Source organism: Globicephala melas, chromosome 2, assembly GCF_963455315.2.
Source record: "Globicephala melas chromosome 2, mGloMel1.2, whole genome shotgun sequence".
Taxonomy (NCBI): Eukaryota; Metazoa; Chordata; class Mammalia; order Artiodactyla; family Delphinidae; genus Globicephala; species Globicephala melas.
Window position 1 is genome coordinate 101268921 of NC_083315.2, and position 13906 is coordinate 101282826.

The following is a 13906-nucleotide window of genomic DNA, read 5'->3' on the forward strand; positions in this document are numbered from 1 at the left end:
TTTTTTTAAATAAATTTATTTATTTTTTGTTTATTTACTTTTGGCTGCATTGGGTCTACATTGCTGCACACAGGCTTTCTCTAGTTGCGGCGAGCGGGGGCTACTCTTCGTTGTGGTGTGCAGGCTCCTCATCGTGGTGGCTTCTCTTGTTGCAGAGCACGGACTCTAGGCACGCGGGCTCGGTAGTTGTGGCGCACGGGCTTAGTTGCCCCGCGGCATGTGGGATCTTCCCAGGCCAGGGATCGAACCCGTGTCCCCTGCATTGGCAGGCGGATGCTTAACTGCTGCACTACCAGGGAAGCCCCTGAATTTTCCATCTTAACTGGTGTTATCACTTGGTCACATAAGCTGAATGCTAAACTCTTCCTCATTTCCTGTAGCCAAATGCTCACCACACTCTATAGATTTTCTTCCTGCTCTTGAATCAGTCTTCTCCTCATCACCACCATCCTTGCCCTAGTTCAGGCCCCCACCACTTGTCACCTACTACAGAAAAAGCTTCCTAAATAGTTTCTGTGCTTCCAGGATCATCCTCCTGGAGGATCTTACACATAGCCACATAAACATGACCACATAGCTTCCCTGCTTAAAAGCTCTTCAGTCATCTCCGTCCTATAAGATCAGCTCCAAGCTTTTTTAAATGGTGCAATGATCCCTGTGATCTGGCCCCCGCCTTTGCAGTGTCATCTCCACATGCCCTCCCTTGCACTATACTCTTCAGTGACAGCAATCTGAGGAAGGTGGCATTGGTGTGCAGCCTTAAAATTTTGTTTTAATTATTAATTAATATGTATGAGAAACACTTCCACCCCATCTTTGAGCTTTACCCTCTCCCTCTTTTTTTTTCTTTTTGATTAGCCCAAGGATGATGATGATGACAGCAATGACTCAGTGATGGGCGGGGTGGGGGTCAGGGCTGTTTGTTGCTCACATTAATAAGAAGTCAGAACAATTAAAATACCAGTGATAAGTCAAAGCCATGTCATGTCAAAATAGCTAAGTCGGGCTTCCCTGGTGGCGCAGTGGTTGAGAGTCCGCCTGCTGATGCAGGGGGCGCGGGTTCGTGCCCCGGTCCGGGAGGATCCCACATGCCGCAGAGCGGCTGGGCCCGTGAGCCATGGCCGCTGGGCCTGCGCGTCCGGAGCCTGTGCTCCGCAACGGGAGAGGCCACAGTAGTGAGAGGCCCACGTACCGCCAAAAAAAAAAAAAAGCATCTCACTTTGGCACATATGTTTCTTTTTTTTTTTTTTTGGACCTTTAGTAATATTTATTATTGCAATTACAAATAATGCTGCATTGAACATTCCTATACTTGCATCTTTTCATACATTCATAGTATTATCAGCAGGTTCAATTCCTAGAAGTAGAATTCTTGGGTCAATGGCACATATGTTTCTTACTTCTATGCCTTATTCAAGCTGTTGTAACTAGTCCTAACCCCATATTGCTAACTGGTACTGTTTCTTTAAGACTCAGCTTAGTCTTCACCTACTTTGGGAAGCTTCCCTGACCTCTCCCATCACCACCAACACTGTACTCTTACAGTGCTCTACACACAGTTCTATACGTATTGTGAAGAGGATCAGAATGCACCACCCCAAAATGTGCCACATTGGCATGGGGATTGTTTTTATTGGGAGACAAATAAGAAGCAGCAAACTCAGAAATTGCTCTCTGCCTTCCCCCTATCTAAGTAAAAATGGGATGTAAATTTCCCTTTGTGAAGGTCTTCCCTGCCCTCTCTCATGGCAGGAGGAAGAAAAACAACCATTAAACTGCAGACAGAGAGTCAGCACCATGAATGGGTCTATACAAACAAACCTTACTAAAATCACACTTACCTTCCATCACTTTCCCCTATATACTTACTTTCCTGCAATCTACAACCCCTAGGAGCCCAAAATGCTTTTCCTTTGTCTTGTCACTTCTCCACAATTTCTCACCCTTTGTTAAAATGGTATATAGGACTTTGCTGGTAGCACAGTGGTTAACACTCCGCCTGCCAATGCAGGGGACACGGGTTTGAGCCCTGGTCCTGGAAGATACCGCATGCTGCAGAGCAACTAAGCCCGTGAGCCACAACTACTGAGCCTGCGTGCCACAAGTACTGCAGCTTGAGCACCTAGAGCCCATGCTCTTCAACAAGAGAAGCCACTGCAATGAGAAGCCCGCACACTGCAATGAAGAGTAGCCCCTGTGCAGCAATGAAGACCCAATGCAAAAAAAAAAAAAGTTATATAATACCCTGTGTCTAATCACCCCCGAGCCTTCATTTCTTTTCTGTGAAGATCCTCTGTATACATAAAAATTGAAATATTAACATCAAGTGAAATGTGTATGCCTTTTCTCCTGTTAATTTGCCTTTTGTCAATTTAATTTGCAAGCACCAGCTACTAAACCGAAGAGGGTAGAGAAAAGTTTTTCCTTCCCCTACAATTGAAATTATCATTTATGTGCCCACCTTTGAAGAGAGAACCGTGTTTTATTCATCTTTATAACCCCAGAACCTAGCTAAGTGAATGGCATAAGGAGACATTCAATACATGTTTACTGAATGAATGAATAAATTAAATCAGAAGGAGTCTTAGAAGGCATTCTACTCAACACAGAAACTCCTGTGCAACATTCTGATAGTCATTCAGTCTCTGCTAAAACATTAACAGTAATGGTGCTACTAGAGAAAATTACTCAAACATGGCAGCTGGTGCCACAAAAAATTCATGATCTCAAACTGCAACTAGATCCTAAAGGCAACCCCATAATACTACTATTGGCAGTTCTAAATTTCCACAGCTTCTACTTCAAGTTTTTTGTATTGTTTTGTTTTCAGTAGTTATTCTAAAGTGCATCTGGAAGAATAAACAAATGATAATGAAAGAAAAGGAAGGAAGGAAGGAAGGAAGGGAGAAAGAAGGAAGAACGGGCTTCTAACAAGAAGAGTAATAAGGTGAGACTTGGTCTATCAGTTATTAATGTGTATTATAAAGATGAAAAATTAAAACATTATGGTATTGACATCAGAATAGACAGATAGATGAATGGAATAGAATAGAGTCAAAAAAAGAGCTCAAGTATATACAAAGATTTAATATATTTTAGTAGCACTATTTCTTATCTGTCAGTTAATCATAAACTAATTTTTTTCAATAAGTGATGTTGGAATAACTGCATAACTATTTGCACTAAGTTACACTTCTATCATACTCCATGCACCAAAATAAATTCTAGACTTAAATGGAAAAAATCAAAACCATAAAAATATGAGAAGAAATATAGGTAATTATATAACCTGGGGCAGATGAGAACTTTTAGATATAACACTAATAGCAGAAACTAAAAAGAAAAAGATTGATTTTACATTAAAATTTTTAGGCTTTCTATAAAAAAAATTACAATAAAGATAAAGTTCAAATGTAAATTTAAGAAAGGATGACTGAGAGTAACATATAGCTAAAAGATTGTTAGTATTAATATTGAATCTTTTCTTATAGAAAAACTGATAAAGACAAAACAGCCAGTTTACCAAATAAAGAAATTTAAATGGCCAATAAATCTATGAAAGATGATATATATTAATAGTAGTTAAATAAATACAATTTATTTATATTTTTGGCTGCACCTTGCAGCATGAGGGATCTTAGTTCCCCAACCAGAGATTGAACCTGTGCCCCCTGCAGTGGAAGCATGAAAACTTAACTACTGGGCCACCAGAGAAGTACCTAAATAAATGCAATTTAAAACAGTAAGATGCCATTTTGTGCCAATCACATTGTTATTTTTAAATGCATAAAACCCATCACTGGTGAGTGTGCAAGGAAATAGGCACTTTCTTATACCTCTGATAGGACGGTAAATTGGTACAACTGTAATGGAAAGCAATTTAACATCTTGTATATACAGGTTAAAAATTATCTACCCTTGGCCCAGCAATTCTGCATCTAGGAATTTTCTGCAGGAATACTTTTGGACATGTATAAGGAGTTACCTATTGAAATGTTCAGTACAGCATTAATTTTTCAAGTACAAGCAGTTCTAAATGTCTAACAATAAGGTAGTTGATCTTTAAAGTATAATAAATGTAGAGATTGAAATATTATACTATACTATACTGGCATAAAAAGACTAAAAGATGTCCATGGTATATTCCTAAGTGGAAAAAAAAAAAAAAAGCACATTGCATCATTGCATCCAGTTAAAAAATGGCAAAAGTCTTGAATAGACATTTCTCCAAAAAATTTGCAAATGACCAAAAAACACATGAAAATGATGTGGCACATCATTAGTCATTAGGGAAATACAATTCAAAACCACAACAAGATACTACTTTACCACTTCACAGCTACTAGGAGAGCTATAAAAACAACAGCAACAAATGGAAAATGACAAGTGTTGGCAAGGATGTGGAGAAATGGAACTCTCATGTATTGCTGGTAGGAGCGTAAATGCTGCTGTGGAAAATAGCTTGGCGATTCCTCAATAGGTGAAACATAGACTCGTCATATGAGCCAGCAATTCCTCTCCTAGGTATATACTAAATAGGTGTTCAAACAAAACGTTACACATAAATGTTCATAGCAAAAAGATGGAAACAACTCAAATGTCCATCACCTGATAAATGGATAAACAAAATGTGGTATATATCCATATAATGAAACACTTCTTATTCCACTGTGTACAACATGGATGAACCTAGCAACTATGCTAAGTGAAAGAAGCCAGACACAAAAGGTCACATATTGTGTGATTCCATTTATCTGAAATATCCAGAATAGGCAAATCCATAGAAACAAAAAGCATTTTAGTGGTTGCCAGGGGCATGACTACTTAATGGCTATGAGGTTTCCTTTTGTGATGCTAAAAGTGTTCTGGAACTAGATATTGGTAATGATTGCACAGCACTGTAAATGTACTAAATGCCACCAAATTGTATATTTTAAAATAGTTAAAATGGTGAAATTTATATTATGTGAATTTTACCACAATACAAGAAGTGCATTACAAAACAGTAGGTATAGTTGGTTTTGTTTTTCTAGAAGTATATGCATAGGAAAAAAAGTGTAGAAGGGTAAATATCAAACTACTCTGGTCATCCATGGTTGTCATTTAGGACTAATGTTCTAACTTTTCTACAATAATCCTCAATTACTTGACTCCTTTTTAAAACATGCTATAGAATAATATTTAATGAAAGAGAGGAGTGTTCATCATGTAATGCCCTCCAAGTCCATTCGTGTTGCTGCAAATGCAAAATTTCATTCTTTTTTTAAGGCTGAGTAGTATTCCACTGAACATTTATACCATTTCTTCTTATTTGTTCATCTGTTGATAGACACTTAGGTTGCTTCCACCTCTTGGCAACTGTGAATAATGCTGCATTGGGGTGCATCCAAACCAGTATATTTGAACAAAACCAATTTTATTGTAAAAACACATATTGCATAGAACAAAAACCTACTGGAAGTATATATGCCAACATATTAATGGTTATATTTCAGGGGGTGATTATAGGTGAATTTTATTTACTTTTAAAAAATACATTTTCAAAATTCTTCCAGTGAATATGTATATATATATATATTACCTCCACAATCTGGGTTTTAAATATTAAAGTTTTCCTGGAGGATACATGAGCATCGTGGTAGTGTGAGAAGCTCCCTTTGTCTCACCCCTTCAATTTACAACTAGTAAAACATCCCTAACTCAAGAAAATTTCCCTACCCAACATAGCAGAATGCTAGAGAGATCCACACATCTGCATGTGAAGGTGGGTGTACTGGAACACATAGAGGAGGCAGAAGTGGGGGGAACAGCGGAGGCAGTGCCCATGATCCCAGCTCCCCGGCCACAGCAGCTGAACCCGGAGCCCCAGAGAACCCTGTGGCAGGAGGAGGGGCAGCAGACACAGCTTCAGCCTCCTGGCTGCACCAGTGCCTATGGGTGCAGGAAACTGGGCAGCAGCACTGGTGAGGCCAAGACTCAGTCCTTCCAACCGTGGTGACGCCCACAACTCTCCCCCCCTCCCCCACCCTCGCCCACGGCAGCGGCGCCTGCAAACCAAACAACCCCAGACATGGCGGAGGTGCCCATGACCCTGGATCCCCCACCAATCCTTTCCCCTCACTGTGGTGGCAATGCCTGCAACCCAGTCAACCCTGGACAAGGCAAAGGTACCCGCCATCCCAGTGCCCCTGGTGGCGACGCCAGCAACACCAGAGGCACAAGCAGCTATGACAAGGGCACCAGTGACACCTCTGGCAGAGGCAGTGGAAGATGGAAAGTGCCGATTCTCAAATATAGAACAACTCAGGTAAGAGAAACCAGAAACTTGTGCTATAGCGCCACCTACTGAAAAACAAAAGAAAGGCCTTCTAGTGACCAATCTGTTAAATTGTTAAAATCAAAGTAAACAAAACTACCTAAAGAAGAAAGGTTTTCGCTACTTCAGATACGCTGGCAGAGGACCAATTCATCAAGCACCATAAAAGAAAACATGCTAACACAGTATCAAAAAAAAAAAAAAGAAAAAAAAGAAAATGAAAAATCAAACTTAAAGTCACAGAAGATTTTAATCTATTAGAGAATTCAAAAATAGCTGTCATGAAGAAATTCAGCAAGAAAACACAAAAAGGCAGCTCAATGAGCTCAGGAATAAAATCAATGAACAGGGGCTTCCCTGGTGGTCCAGTGGTTAAGACTCCACCTTCCAATGCAGGGGACATGGGTTCAATCCCTGGTCACAGAACTAAGATCCCACATGCCAGGTGGTGTGGCCAAAAAAACAAATAAAATAAAATATAATCAATGAACAGAAGGAATATTTTAGCAAAGAGATTGAAACTCTAAAAAAGAACTAAGTAGGAAATCTGGAGCTGAAGAACTCAATAAATGAGATGAAGAATGCATTAGAAAGCACTGGAAATAGAGAAGACCATATGGAAGAGAAAATTCACAAGCTCAAAGACAGAAATCTAGAAATGATTCATGTAGAAGAGGAGATAGAACTAAGTTTTGTGTTTTCTTTTGTTTTTTAATGAAGAAATTCTATGAGAACTATCTAACTACCTTAGGAAAAGCAACATAAGGATAATGGGTACCCCAGAAGGAGAAGGGGGGAAGAAGGGAGCAAAAAACTTATTTAAAGAAATAATAGCTGAGAATTTTCCAAATCTGGGGAAGGAACTGGATATATACGTTCATGAAGCTAATACTACACCTAATTATATCAATGAAAAAAGACCTTTTCCAAAACACATTATATTAAAACTGTCAAAAGTCAGTGACAAAGAAAGAATTTTAAAGTCATTGAGGGGAAAAAAGACAGTAACCAATAGGCTATCAGCATATTTCTCAACAAAAACTCTACAGGCCAGAAGAGAGCAAAATGACATACTCAAGATACAGAAAGATTAAAAACTGTCAGCCAAAAATACGCTAACCAGAAAAGTTATCATTCAGATATGAAGGAGAAATGAAGTCTTTCCCAGACAAACAAAACAAAAGTTGAGGGATTTCATTACCACTAAACCTATTTACAAGAAGTGTTGAAAGGAGCTCTTATACCTGAAACAAGAAGGCAAAAGTATGCAAAACTTTGAGTAAGGTGACAAATAGTATAAGAAAATTAGAACTCTGTATCAGAATAGATTATAGATTGTTAAACAATTATAGCATAAAGGTTAAAGCGGAAAAAGTATTAAAAGTAACTATAGCTACTTCAATTTGGTAATGAACTCACAACGTAAAAAAGGACAATTTGTGACAATAAAAACATGAAAAGGAAGAGGAATAGGACAAAATCTGTATAGGCAAATGAAGACAAGATGCTATCAGCAGAAAAAGAAACTATAGTCCTAAAAAGGACTATTTTATCTATGAGATGTTTTATACAAATCTCATGGTAACCACAAAAAAAATCTGGAACAGAGACATGAAACATGAAAAAGAGGAAACAGAAAAACATCATGGAAAACTACCAAACCAAAATGACAGACAGAAACGTAAGGAAAAAGAAACAATGGAGATAAAGAGGAACCAGAAAACAAAAGATAAAATGGCAGGACTAAGTCCTCATCTGTCAATACTCACCTTAAATGCAAATGGATTGAATTCACTAATTAAAGGACAAAGAGTGGCTGGATGGATTAAAAATCAAGACCCAACTCTATGCTGCCTCCAGGAGACTCAGCTCAGCTCTAAAGACAAACAGGCTCAAAGTGAAGGGATGGAAGATGATACTCCAAGCAAATGGCAGCCAAAAGAAAGCGGGTATAATTAATACTCATATCAGGCAAAATAGACTTCAAGGAAAAAAGGTAACAAGAGATAAAGATGGACATTATATAATGACAAGGGGGACAATCCATCAAGAAGATATAACATTTATTAATATATATGAACCTAACATAGAAGCACCAAAATATATGAAGCAATTATTAATAGACCTATAAGGAGAAATTGACAGTAGCACAATAATAGTTGGGGACTTTAACATCCCACTACATCAATGGATAGATTATCCAGACAGAAATTCAACAAGAAAATATCAATCTGAAATCATATGGACTTAATAGATTTACACAGAAGACCCCATTCAAAAGCAGTAGAATACACATTCTTCTCAAGTGCACATAGAACATTCTCAAGGATAGACTAGATGTTGGGATACAGAACAACTCTCAGTAAATTTAAGAAGACTGAAATCACATCAAACGTCTTTTCCCTACACAACAGTATGAAACTAGAAATCAGTTACAAGAAGAAATCTGGAAAAATCACAAATATTTGGAGACTGAACAACATGCTACTGAAAAACTATTGGGTCAATGAAGAAATCAAAGGAGAAATTTTAAAAATATATGAAGACAAATTAAAATATGACATACCAAAATCTATGGGATGCAGCAAAAGCAGTACTAAAAGAAAAGTGTGTGGCAGTACAAGCCTACCTCAAGAAACATGAAAAATCTCAAACAATCTAACCTTACATCTAAAGGAGCTAGAAAAGAACAAATGAAGGCCAAAGAAGGAAATAATAAAAATCAGAACGCAATTAAATGAAATAAAGACTAAAAAGATATCAGAAAAGGTCAATGAAAGTAAGAGCTTGCTCTTTGAAAAGATAAAAAATAGAGAAGGCTCAGACAAAATCAGAAATGAAAGAGAAATTACAACAGAAACCACAGAAATACAAAAGATTATAAGAGAATACTATGAACAGCTATACAACAACAAATTAGACAACCCAAAAAATAAATCCTTTGAATCATACAACAAAGACTGAATCATGAAGAAATAGAAAATCTGAATAGACTGATCTCTAGCAAGGAGATTGAAACAGTAATAAAAAACCTCCCAAAAAACAAAAGTCTAGGACAGGGTGGCTTCTCTGGTGAATTCTACCAAACATTCAAAGGAGATTTAATACCAATCCCCAAACTATTCCAAAAAATCGAAGAGGAGGCAATGCTTCCTAACTCATTTTACAAGGCCATTATGCTGATACCAAAACCAGACAAGGGCAACACAAAAAAGAAAATTACAGGCCAATATCACTGATGAATATAGATGCAAACATTCTCAACAAAATATTAGCAAACTAAATACAATAATACATTTAAATGACCATGCACCATGATCAAGTGAGATATATTCCAGTTATGCAAGGATGGTTCAACATTTGCAAGTCAATCAACATGATACACCACATTAATAAAATGAAGGATGAAAATCATATGATCATCTCAGTAGATGTAGAAAAAACATTTGACAAGATTCAACGTCCACTTACGATAAAAACCCTCAACAAATTGGGTACAGAGGGAACATACCTCAACAAAATAAAGGCCACTTATGACAAGCCCACAGCTAATACCATACTCAATGGTGAAAAACTCTCTAAGATCAGGAACAAACTCTCTCTCTAAGATCAGGAACAAGACAAGGATACCCACTCTCATCATTTTTTAAAAAAATAAATTTATTTATTTATTTTTGGCTGCTTTGGGTCTTTGTTGCTGTGCCCAGGCTTTCTCCAGTTGTGGCGAGCGGGGGCTACTCTTCATTGCAGTGCGCGGGCTTCTCATTGTGGTGGCTTCTCTTGTTGCGGAGCACGGGCTCTAGACGCGTAAGCTTCAGTAATTGTGGCACACGCGGGCTCAGTAGTTGTGGCTCACGGGCTGTAGAATGCGGGCTCAGTAGTTGTGCACAGGCTTAGTTGCTTCACGGCATGTGGGATCTTCCCAGACCAGGGCTCGAACCTGTGTCCCCTGCATTGGCAGGCAGACTCCCAACCACTGAGCCACCGGGGAAGTCCCCACTCTCATTATTTTTATGCAACATAGCATTGGGAGTCCTAGCCAGAGCACTTATACAAGAAAGAGAAATAAAAAGCATCCAAATTGGAAAGGAAGAAATAAAACTGTCACTATTTGCAGATGACATGATTTTATATATAGAAAACCCTAAAGATTCCACTAAAAAATTATTAGAGATAATAAACGAATACACTAAAGTTGCATGGTACAAAATCAGTATACAAAAATCAGTTCCATTTCTATGTGCTATCAATGAACTATCAGAAAGAGAAATTAAGAAAACAATCACATTTACAATTGCAACAAAAAGAATGATAATAATAAAAAAAAAGAATGATATACATAGGAATAATTTTTTTAATTTTTATTTTATTTTATTTGCTATACAGTAGGTCCTTGTTGGTTATCCATATTCATAGGAATAAATTTAACCAAGGAGGTGAAAACCCTGTACACTGAAAACTATGACATTGTTGAAAGAAATTGAAAAAGACACAAAGAGGGCTTCCCTGGTGGCGTAGTGTTTGAGAGTCCGCCTGCCGATGCAGGGGACACAGGTTCGTGTCCCGGTCTGGGAAAATCCCACATGCCGCGGACCGGCTGGGCCCGTGAGCCATGGCTGCTGAGCCTGCGCGTCCAGAGCCTGTGCTCCGCAACAGGAGAGGCCACGGCAGTGAGAGGCCCACGTACCGCAAAAAAAAAAAAAAAAAAGACACAAAGAAATGGAACCATATTTTGTGCTTATGAATTGAAGAACAATTTTTAAATGTTCATATTACCTAAAGCAATCTACAGATTCAATGCAATCCCTTTCAAAATCCCAATGACATTTTTCACAGAAATAGAACAAAAAATTCTAAAATTTATATGGAACCACCAAAAAAAAAAACCCTCAAACAGCAAAGGCAATCCTGAGAAAAAAGAACAAAGCTGAGGTATCACACTCCCTGATTTCAAATTATACTACAAAGCTAGAGTAATCAAAACAGCATGGTAGGGACCTCCATGGTGGCACAGTGGTTAAGAATCTGCCTGCCAATGCAGGGGACACAGGTTTGAGCCCTGGTCCGGGAAGATCCCACGTGCCGCAGAGCAACTAAGCCCGTGCGCCACAACTACTGAGCCCGCATGCCACAATTACTGAAGCCCGTGTGCCTAGAGCCTGTGCTCTGCAACAAGAGAAGCCACTGCAATGAGAAGCCTGCACACTGCAACAAAGAGCAGCTGCTGCTGGCCACAACTAGAGAAAGTCCATGCAGAGCAATGAAGACCCAATGCAACAAAAAATTAATTAATTAATTTAAAAAAAAACAACAACAAAAAAACCCAGCATGGTATTGGCAGAAAATCAGACATACAGATCAATGGAACAGAACTGGGAGCCCAGACAAAAACCCAAACATGTATGAACAACTAATTTATGACAAAGGAGTCAAGAACATACAATGGGGGAACAGAAAGTATCTTCAATAAGGTGTTGGGAAAACTGCACAGTCACATGAAAAAGAATGAAACTGGACCACCATCTTACACCATACACAAAAATTAACTCAAAATGGATTAACAACTTGAATGTAAGACCTGAAATCATAAAACTCCTAGAAGAAAACATAGGCAATATGCTCTTTAACATTGGTCTTAGTAATCTTTTTGGATATGTTTTCTTAGGCAAGGGGAACAAAGTCAAAAATAAACAAATGAGTAGGAATTCCCTGGTGGTCCAGTGGTTAGCACTCCATGCTTTCACTGCCAAGGACCCAGGTTCGATCCCTCGTCAGGGAACTAAGATCCCACAAGCAGCGTGGCGCGGCCAAAAACTAATAATAATAGAATAAACAAATGGGACAACATCAAACTAAAAACATCTGCCTAGCAAAGGATATCATCAACAAAACAAAGACAGCCTACTGAATGGGAGAAGACTTTTGCAAATCATATATCTGATAATGGGTTAATACTCAAAGTATATAAAGAACACATGCAACTCAACAAAAACAAAAAAACCTGATTGAGAAATGGGCGGAGGCTATGAATAGACATTTTCCAAAGAAGACATACAGATGGCCAACAGGCAAATGAAAATAAGTTCAACATCACTGATTATTAGGGAAATACAAATCAAAACCACAATGAGATATCACCTCACACCTGTCAGAATGGCTATTATCAAAAAGACAAGCAATAACAAGTGTTGGAGAGGATGTGGAGCAAAGGGAACCCCATACACTGTTGGTGGGAATGTAAATTGGTGCAGCCACTGTGGAAAATAGTATAGAGATTCCTCAAAAAATTAAGAATAGATCTGCTATACGATTCAGGTGTTCCACTTCTGGGTATTCAAAGAAAACAAAAACACTAATTTGAAAAGATATACGTACCTCTATGTTCATTGCAGCATATTTACAGTAGCCAAGATATGGAAACAACCTATGTTCTTATCAAAAGATGAATGGATAAAGATGTGGTATATATATACCATTCAGCCATAAAGATGGTATCTTGCCATCTGCGACAACATGGATGGACCTTGAGGGTATTATGCTAAGTGAAATAAGTCAGATGGAGAAAGACAACTATTGTATGATTTCACTCATGTGGAACATAAAAAATAAATAAGTGAACAAACAAAACAAAACAAGGGGACTTCCCTGGCAGTCTAGTGGTTAAGACTCCACCCTTCCACTGTAAGTGGTGAGGGTTCAATCCCTGGTCCAGGAACTAAGATCCCACATGCCACATGGCATGGCCAAACAAACCCAAACAAACAAACAAACAAACCAAAAACCTCAAAAAACCCCACATAGACACAGAGAACGGATTGGTGGTTACTAGTTGGGAAGGGGGTTGAGAGGGAGGGTGAAATAAGTAAATGGGGTCAACTGTATGGTGATGGATAGAAACTAGACTTTTGGTGGAAGGCACACTGTTGTGTATTCAGAAATAGAATTATAATGTTGTACATATGAAACTTACCTCAATTAAAAAAATAAAATAAATATGCCATTTCCCAATCAAACTGAAAAATGAAAGTTACATCAACTTGAAGCGGAAAAAAAAGTTTTCCTTATATTGAGACCAAAACTCATTTTACTTGTTAAATGAAACCTTTAGTTGGGGAAAAACTGATAGAGTTTTAAAGGTAAATAACACCAAAGAATCTGGAAACCACTAAAATTATGGTGGAAGAGAACATTCAGAGAGACAAGTAAGCATTTGCTTAGAAAGGAAAAAAATCTCTTTTACAGCTGAGTCAAAGATGTTGTTATTGCAGGGGAGAAATACCTTTCAAAAAGAGAAAGGCAAGCAAAGAAAAGAGAATAAAGATGCAACAGAATCATATTAAGAGGTACAGACTAGAAGTTCCTTTTGCAATAGATTGTAACAAACAGTGTCAGGGAATTAAAAAAGAACTCAGGAAGGAATTAGAAAACTATTGACCAAATCTGTGATCTCTGACTACAGCTGCCAACTGGGTTGCAAGACATATGGGTTGCAAGTGTGGTTTGTGTTCATGAAAAAGCCTTCAGAAGGGGCCTGAGAAAATAGCAGTTATGAGCAGTCATGTAGCATTTATAATAATAATAATTATTATT

At 38.1% G+C, this 13906-nt stretch overlaps 1 protein-coding gene across 1 annotated transcript in view; it reads left to right on the forward strand.

Moving 5' to 3' along the window:
- The window catches only part of TMEM253 (transmembrane protein 253), a 48705-nt gene that overhangs the window by 10933 nt on the left and 23866 nt on the right, over positions 1–13906 (forward strand). Inside the window, exon 9 of the mRNA XM_070044940.1 lies at positions 2831–2947. The gene's annotated coding sequence lies outside the window, so the exon portion shown is untranslated. The remainder of the gene's footprint in view (positions 1–2830; positions 2948–13906) is intronic.